The sequence below is a fragment of the Dermacentor albipictus genome, chromosome 8 (assembly GCF_038994185.2).
Source record: "Dermacentor albipictus isolate Rhodes 1998 colony chromosome 8, USDA_Dalb.pri_finalv2, whole genome shotgun sequence".
NCBI lineage: Eukaryota > Metazoa > Arthropoda > Arachnida > Ixodida > Ixodidae > Dermacentor > Dermacentor albipictus.
Genome location: NC_091828.1, coordinates 67,224,086 through 67,233,695, shown reverse-complemented (window position 1 = coordinate 67,233,695; position 9,610 = coordinate 67,224,086).

Below are 9,610 nucleotides of genomic sequence, written 5' to 3'. Positions count from 1 at the left end.
CCTCCACTTTCTGTGTCATGTACTTGCGCTACGCAGTGAGAAGCTCTATATACCGTGTGTCCCCAGCTGACGTTAGCCATGCTGTTCAACGAAATAAAAATATAAAGTAACATATCCCATGTCCCTAAACCGTATCTTGCACTGTATTGTTTTAAGATCTTTTTCTTTTCGTTGATGTGTTCCTGGCTAACGTTAGCTGGGTCCCGTATATACATGGCAATTTCGAACCCGTTCGTACTGCGGTCGTGATATTCCTGGTGTTTGTGAAGCGTGCGGAAGTAGCACCCGAATCATCGTTTTATTAACGTTTGTTAGTATTCATTGAAAAGATATTACCGGGCTCAATGCCTTTGCATTTAAAGTTGGTAAGGGAAGTGTTAATGCACGCGTGGTGAAGCATCGCAGATGACGGCAGGATGATTGTTGGCGTAAACGTTGCCGTGTAACCATGGATGCCTGATTCCTAACAAGGAGACCGGCCGCATAATTATTCTTATTGACCAAAAATGATCTCAACGAGGTCGTCGATCAGGAAAATTTGTTGAAAGATAGAAAAATAGCGAGGAGCTGGTCCTCTTGCGCACTACAGTCGGTGCTACGCATTGGAGATAGGGGGAAATAATTGAATATTAGTGTGGAATTGAGACATAGCAGGAGTTTTATGTAGTAGTAGATGACAACGAGACTGAAAAGCGATAATGAGCGATACATGATATCGAGCTGCAATGTAGCCAGGAAGTGCGGGAGCTGCAGATTTCTAAGCTAAAAAGGCTACAAAAGTGGTAACATTGGCGTAAGTAGCCAAACCTGGAAAAACTGGGTGCAGTTCTGAGAAATGATGGATGCATACTTGATACCTTCAGATAGAAGCAACACGGTGTATATCTGCGCACTGCCCACTTGCAATTTACGTAACTACACAAAAGTGAGGGCACATAAGGAAACATACATTGGATTCGTACAAAGGTCGCACAAAGTCGGGTCATATTATTCACTTAGAATAAGCTTGCCATAGACGAACACTCTACTCAATAGGTTCCGGGAATATTGCTCGCTTCCAGAAATCTTGGGGGGACCTGTAACGCTCGTTTGTGCGACGAACATGGTGGCTATGGACCTAATTTGCCCCCGAGTATGAATAATCGGTGGACAATATAATTATGAAGCAGGCCTTAGTATGGGACTTCGGGTCATTGTTAACCACCAGGGGTTCATTAACGCGCACCTAAATCTAAGTCGCCATCGAAACGCGGCCGTCGCGGCTCCAATTCGAAGCAGCGGCCTCGAAGCAGCGGCCGAAGCAGCGGCCAAGGTTAGCAACGCAACGCCATAGCCGTCGAGCCATCGTGGTGGGTGCTCTGTTATCAGCAGCACACAAAGTGAGGGCCGGAGGAATAACTGCGGCTATACCGCACTGGGAGGTGGAAGGGAGATTTTTGTTTTTATGGTGCTACTTCTCTGCTGGTCTTTTGTCTCTTGCACGGTAGTGTGAACCACAGCGAGAACCTCGTGAGCGAGTGGTGCTTATTAAGTGGGGTATATATATATTGGTCACTATATATAAGCCGAACCGATCGTTTCTGTAGGATCACTTTTAATTGAAATGGCAGGCCACCTCGTAAGATGAAGGTGAAGAAACTGACTTTGATCTGACTGGTGCCCCGTTTTGCCGAGGTGCTTAGCCTTGCTGCGCTTCTAGTATAGGCATCATGCATATTGAAGAAACCATTATGCCCTTAAGTATGAACATTGCGGCGATCTCTGTGCGGGGGATTGTGTCCGTCATTATATGACTGTTACTGTTTTTCAAAACTAGGGGACTCTGTATGTCATTGTCAGAATCATTATGTTGTAATCAGGTAATGTTGCTTGTACACCTTACTTCGCTTCCTCTAATAAAAGCCATTACAAAAAAAATTGTGCGTAGTGGCAAAATTGAATGTGCCACTACGTGCAGAAGGAAATTTTCTGAGGGAAACGTTCCACTCAAATTGCGTGTTTTACTTTCTCGAAATTTTATATTTCATTTTATTGTAATCATGCTTCATCGTCGCGATCAAACAGTCGTTCAGCACAATTCGCCCCACCTTGCTCAAAGCTGAGTGCAACTGCCCCCAAATCTGTTTCGTTGTTGTGTTACTCTAGTCGCTCTTTATAGGTTCCCATACAGTAAACTCAGTGCTGGAAGGACGCGCACCGGAATATGCTGGAGGGTCGCTTGCGTTTTGTGTAGGTAAGGCCAGATGTGCTATTTCAAACTGTCTGTTTATAATAGCGTTTCAGTGAACTCATGTTTTTAGTATCCCCACAATTACAAGAGAAAAAAGTATGACTTCTGCTACTATGCTGTGAGTTGTCACGACAGCGGAGTTACATCCACAGCGCCTGCTGCTAAGAAATGCGCAACGACGCATAACCAATGACGAAGTAATTGCCAAGTAATTGGTATTCAGGAAGCGTTTCTTACCATGAACAGCGGGCGCCTATACTACAGCAAAGGACGGATGCTGTGTGGTAACTCCAACGGTTTGCTCGCCATATTACACATCTACACTGGAATTCAACTGGTTTCACCAACGCCCGCTTGTATTCTGTCGACCCTTAAATGCGACTTCGCCTGCCACCTAGACTCTTCTGTTTTTCTCTTTATGTCCCCCGCCCCATCGTTCTTCCACCAATTTTTGTTACTGTTTTTTTGTTAGTAAATGAATTCATTAATTAATTAATTCATTCATTAATTCATTCATTCATTCACATAGTGCCTCTTCATCTCGATAATCTACCTCTCTCTCACTGCTATCGCACTCCTATCTTCTTTCGGATTGATGATACGTTAATTTACAATCTACATTTCCTGTTTAAACCTAAATAACAGCGATATAGGCGAGGTGAGTTACGGTAGCTCGTAAGTTTAGACTAACGACGTTCTTCACGCAGTACTTTCGTCGTTTGCATGGTTTTGAACTTCAGTGAAATGGAGGAGCGTAATACACCTTCCCGAAATCTGAAACATTCAGAATAACGCTTTGTTCGCTGGTAGGACATATGTCAAGGGCCCACGATATGAACCACCTTTAAGTCGGTATTAGCTTGCATTGGGGGAACTCAGATGAAACGTTTCCAAGAGGATAAAGAGAGATAGATAGAAGACAAGAAAGGCAGCGAGGCTAACCAGACGCGTGTCAGGTGTGCTACCCTGCACGGGGCAAGGGTACTGGGATGAAAAAACAGAGAGAGAATATAGGGAGCCAAGTTTCGCGCACATTTGAAAGATCGCACCGAGGCTACAGGCTGTCGCCAAAACCTTCCCACTTAAGGTACTGCAACAACGCTATCGTGGGTTTCTGTGCCATCGGTACATATATTTATGATCCAAGGATCTTCATTTCCGAAAATGGGCTAGAGTCCAGTGATTCCATGCTTTCCAGAGAGCTTCACACTCTACGTCCTACTGGGGACATAGACATAAGATGCGTTGAATCCTGTGTACAGTTCCCTAAGGGTCGCACATGGGCACATATTCCCTTCCAATACAGAATGAGTAGGCCTTTGTAAATGCCACTAAGGTGACTGTTTGGGCATGCTGGTAGGACATGAATGCAGCTTCCTCGTCTCGTGCACAAAAAACCTGCATCCATGTACATGCCAACCCGAGCCATATATGCTTCTAATTATCATTGCAATATCTTCGTTTAAATTTTCTTCCCTGTCATCAGGTGAAAACACAGTAATAAGTACTTAAGTTGTCTTTATTCATGAGACCTCCTGTGCATGTACGGGTTGCTGCCTTTTAGAACCTCCTAGATTAACAGGTCAGTTGTGAATAGAAAATTAGTTTGTGAAAAGCCTCAACCCCCCCCCCCCCCCTCAACAAGAGCTGTAGTCCATTTCCCAGTATTCCCTCAATGAAAATGGCAGTTCAAAATGGCGAGTCTCGAATAAACCTCATTACACGGTGAGCTTGCGTTAAAAAAATAACACTCAAAGCACAAAGGTGATTGCGTGCAAAGTCATTCTGCGTCGGAAACTGATCTACGGATCAAGGCATCGGTTCATTAGGCTTTACTGCTTGTATTACACTGCAGCCTTAGAATTCCTTCCAATACTATGAAGAATGTACGCCAGTATTCGCTTCATATGCGCAATCTGATTAGATAACGCGTTTTCGCAATTGAATCGGTAATAAAATTTCGTATAATTGAAAGACACGCAGGCTCGTGTTGAGATAACTGATAAATTTGAAACAGGGATTAGACGCTAAAGAAAACTCACCCCCAAAAGAAAGAAAGAATGGTCTACAGTTGCTTTAAATATTAGCTGAAACATAGTGCTCGTGATAGAAAGGGGACCCCAAGACTGCATAGAGGTGCTGACGCACCAAACTTCAAAAGCTAGAGCACTTTCCCATCACTGGTATTTAAAAAAAGCTGTATTTCATGCGTCAATGTAAGTATGGGGTCCAGAGGCCAGTTCTATAATGGCCACTGTGTCGGAGCTCATATTTCACATGACTAGGTATGACAGTATTAATTGACCAAAAATGATGGTAGTTTCGTCTTTAGGTCTAACCATTAGACAGTCAAAACATATGCTGCAAAGCACTCGTCCTAAAACTTCAGTACATTCCATTCTAAAAAATGAAACTACTAAAAAGTACTCTAAAAATAAAGTACCAAAAAATTTGACATAAAAATTGTTACAGCGCAAACACATGCACCCACAAGTATCAAGGACGGGACACAAGCGCTCCCTTCCCCCTTCACTTCTGCCTTTCCCCTTATATAAGGTATCCGCCTTCCGTAAATAAAATTAAGTTGACAGTCAGCACTTGTGTCCCATCCTTGATACTTGTGGTTGCATGTGTTTGCGCTGTAACAATTTTTATGTCAAGTATGCACCAACTCGCCCAGAAAGAAGTTTCAATGAAATGATAAAAAATTATGCAATGGTTTCCGCTCAGCAGCAGTTTTTGTTTTTAATGATACCAGGAAACCAAGCATGATGCCACCCACACTCAGAAATGTATTGGGGAGAACGTACAATGCTATCTCACACCTTGTGCGATGTACCGTAGCGCTGAGGTGCTTATTGTATGATGTAGGAAAATACATTGCAAAATCAGAAGTGCCCAGTTGGGCACATTCGTTCAAGCTCATGAACATTATTTGTACCAACAAAAACTGTCCTAGCTTTCGCACTAGCTTTACAAGAAGCCTACTGCACCATCAATATGCCGGGTGTTTTTAAAGGGTCACTAAAGGCAAATACTAAGTCGAAGTGGACTGTCTAAATACCATTTCACAAACCTCGCAGCGCTTGTTTCGCGCCAAGACTTAGTTTACGAGAAAAGTGCATCTGAAGGATCCGAATGCCGTTTTCGAAATTCAAATCTCCCGCCACCCAACTGGAGGGGAGCGGTGGTGACGTTGCATACGCCATCATCACCCTTTGCTGCCGTCGGTGAGTAAAATGGCGCCCGACAGACGGCGATACCGGGCCAAGACACACCAGCGGTGGACCCACCGTTGGCGCTGCTCTTTGGTCAAGTGGCGTAGACCGCTCGGGCACCCCCCGATCTCACACGGAAGTTGAATTCTCTGCTACTCCTAGTTTGTGCGAGTTTCGCGAGCACGCGAAACCAGCGCAGCACTACGCGATAACGAAACTGGCGGAACGCGAAAGCGTGAGCGGCGCGGAGTCGAGCGAAAACGAAACCTTTCTACTGCGCGCGTCGTTGCCAAGGGTAATTGAACAAGTAGCATTTTATTTCGTCTTATAATACAATACAAGGACGTTCTTTTTTTGCAGCCAGTGGTTGAGTACTAGTGACAGAATATAACTGAGGAGTTCTGTTGTCATCGGGTAAGTACTTGAATGCTCAGGGGGAGTCTCTAACCATGTCCTTCATTTACCTCAATTTCTTGATTAATAGGGCTCTGTTCGCACATAAGGTCGCACATGCGCTCTCTCTTCTCCATCTTAGGTCATGAATTTTGAATGCATACCCATGTCGGGCTGTTGCATTGTAGGGGGCGCTTTTGTCTTGGTGTCCCACCATATATATGTATGTTTCTCACAATAAAAATCACTTGGAAGTCAGCGCTTGTCTTCCTCGTCCTTTTTTGTCCCTCGTCTATGTATGCACTGTAAGTGACCATTGATAGCATGGAATACCAACTATCCCGTACCCATACCTTACTTCCTAAAGTGTAACTGATGCAGCAAAAGAACGTCTTTCAGGGCGACGTGACCCGACCTATCCGTTTGTGATATTGTCATCAATGGTATTACTCCCTGAGCATGTTCCTTGCGGCTAGTCCGCTCGCGATTTTTTTTCACGTTCTTTTTATTTTTTTTAGAAGGCAGACAGTCTTTGAATGCTTGATTGGCCGCAGAAACGATGCACGAACACTCTATAGAGCGAAGAAATGGTGGTGAAGGTTCAGCGCGTGATTGCCCTCAAGCCATCGCACTGCCACCGAGCCAAGGAAGGTAAAGAAGGCGAACATCTAGGCGAGCCGCGCCGATGGTGATGGCGCCATCATGACGAATTCGGGGGGGCGATCTTGACGTCTCAGTTGCTTTATTTGTGTCGATTTGCCTTTCAGAAAGAGATAACGCTATTTGTGTAGTGTCATTCATTGTTGTCTTGTGGATTTAAATGTGCTTTTAAAAAAGCTATATCCCACTTGCCTCTGAGAGTATGTGTAAGCAGAAAAATGCTCGCTCATTCGTTTGCTCTTTCTCTCTCTCTCACACACACGCACGCACACACACACACACACACACACACACACACACACACACACACACACGCACACACGCACACACACACACGCACGCACACACACACGCGCGCACGCACACACACACACACACACACACACACAAGATGCAGGCACAGACATCTGTGCGCACACAAACACGCACACAATCGTACGCACGCACGCATCAGGAAACGCAAACACACACGTCTGCGTGCGCACACATTAACACGCACCATCGCATGCATCGCAAGTGCACGAGCACGCAAATGCAGCCATGTGCACACGCCGCGAACGCTCACACACGCATACGCGCACTCGCGCGCAAGCAAACCCAATCACAGAGGCGCATGCACGCGCTTACAACCATAGACAGGCACGCTCCCAAGATGTGCAAAACGAAACGACTTGCTCCTGTCGTGTGACTTCACCGCCCATCACCGACCAATGCACTGCTTTAACGCACAATTAATGGTCCGACTATATGTTCCATAAATGCGCAAGTTGTTAGAAGGGACTACCCTCTCGTTGTAGTTACTTGAAACTCCGGGAAGTTCCGAAGGAGAATGTCTAGAATTCCTGGACTACAAAAACGCACGATTTTCCGCCGCCATCCACTACGTTAATAGAACTAATAATTGAAACACTCAAGCGGAAGGCTAAGAGAACTGTGTACTGTATATACACGGTGTCCCAAGCAATTTGAGCCAAAAAAACAAATTATGCAAATGCCACGTAGCTGAAAAGAACCAAGGTAATGTTGTTTGCCGTGGCTTGGAGATAGATTAATTTTTGCAACATGGACCAATCTCGATTCATCTTTGTGTCGATCGATACGTGCAACATAAGAGTCTCCTTTCAAGCCTGAAAGAAGCTCGCAAATACACGCAAAGTTCCCATTCGACCGGCCGTTCGAAGCACTTTGCCTGCATTTGCGGGCTTCTTTCACGCTCGGAAACACACTTTTACGTAGCGTGTATTGACAAGCAGGTAGTTGTATCGTGACTTTTTTATGTTGCTCTAGAATTTTCTCATTTACACTTTTCATCTAACTATAATATTTGAGAAGTTGAATAATTATTAAGACTAATTAACTCCTTATACGGAATGGTCAACGTATTATGAGTATCCCCAAGCGACGACAAACGACGTTAGCTTGGTTCTTCCAGCTATGTGACATTAGCATATTTGTAATGTTTGGCTCAAGTTACGTGGGACACCCTGTAGACACACATGACCAAAGTTAAAAAAAAATATTTTCAGACTAATCAAGTTGCGCTCAGGGATAAATACAGATTAATGGAGAAGTAAAACAGCAAGTAATAGTAAAAGCGCCAATACAATGACCCACTGGACTAACCGAGAAAGAGATATGTCTAATCGAGTTAGCGAAAAACTGTACGACCAAAGAGCCCTTTAGCGCCGAGAGAAGAATTTTTTTCCTGTTAAAGGCAGCTAAACAATAAAAGAAATATGTACCAAACACGCCGTGATACCACGTGCAATACCCGTCACGTATGCAGGTAGTTGCGCGACTCCGACCCGTATGGTATGAAACTTTAGGATAGTTGGAATCGATGCATACTTGAAATTAGCTATGAAAACGACAATACGAAGAGACAACGCTGACTTATAGCGCCTAGCGTGCTGCAAGAAATCGGATGGATGGATGGATGTTATGAACGTCCCCTTTGGAATGGGGCGGTGGGTTGCACCCCCAACGTCTTGCTATTACACCGCGTAATGTTCTACCTAGGTTTAAAAAAAAGGCACTATGAACTCCCACAACCAGATTTTCTGATTCCCTATTGCGCACATTGCTTTTCCACATCTCCGTCTTTTGTCGTTTCCCTACTTTTCTTCCACCAATCCTCAAATCACCTCTTACTAATGCCTATTGCGGACATGTTTACTTTACCATTGCTCTCGCTGAACGCAAGGGTTTCAAGGAGGCCAGTGGAGCCGAAATCGACCGCTGGGCAGATTTCACCAATAGAACATGCTCCATCGTTTCCCCAGCTTTACCGAAGCAATTACATGCTTCTTCCTTTTCATATCTCGCTTTACAGGTGCGTGTTCTAAGGTATCCTGATCTCGCTTCGAAAAGTAATGAGCTTTCATTTGAGTTATCATGAATTGTTTCTTTACTGATCTCATTTCTTCTCTTAAGTAGTTACTCATGGCAGGTTTCTTTTCCATTGCCGCCACCAATGAGATTAGTTCATCCTCTCTGACTTTCCGCTTGACGTTCTTTGTTGCTGTGTTGCCCACGCTACAGGCCGCATACTTGCTGGTAAGCTTCCTAGTTCTTTTCCTCCACTGTGAATCAGTGTTTTTCCTGTACAGATACCTGAACACTCTCCCAGCCCATTTACTTTCTTCCATATTCCCCAGGCGTTCTTCATAATCAATTTTACTGTGAGCTTCCCTCACTTCACAACTAGTCCAGCCCATCTCACCCTGCAAAGCTTCATTTGTAGTCTTCTCGTGAGGGCCCAATGCGAGGCGACCCACTGACCTTTGGTTCCCATCGAGTCCTGATTGTACCCCTGATTTCAAGCAAACAACCAGCTTTTCCAAAAGTAAGTCCTGGAACCATTACACCATTTCACATACCCCGGAGCACCTCCTACCTATTGTATCCCTATAGTGCTCTGTTCTTCATTATGGCTGCACTTTTCTTTCCCTTTACTGTCATTGTTTTTTTCTGTGTTTCCATATCTGTATTGCCTTCGTTTATGCACCATACCAAGGTATTTATATTCTCTTACTCGACGTATTTCCTGGCCCTGTATTGCCACTGTCTCTTCACTGTTTTCATTGAATACCATAACAATTGATTTTCT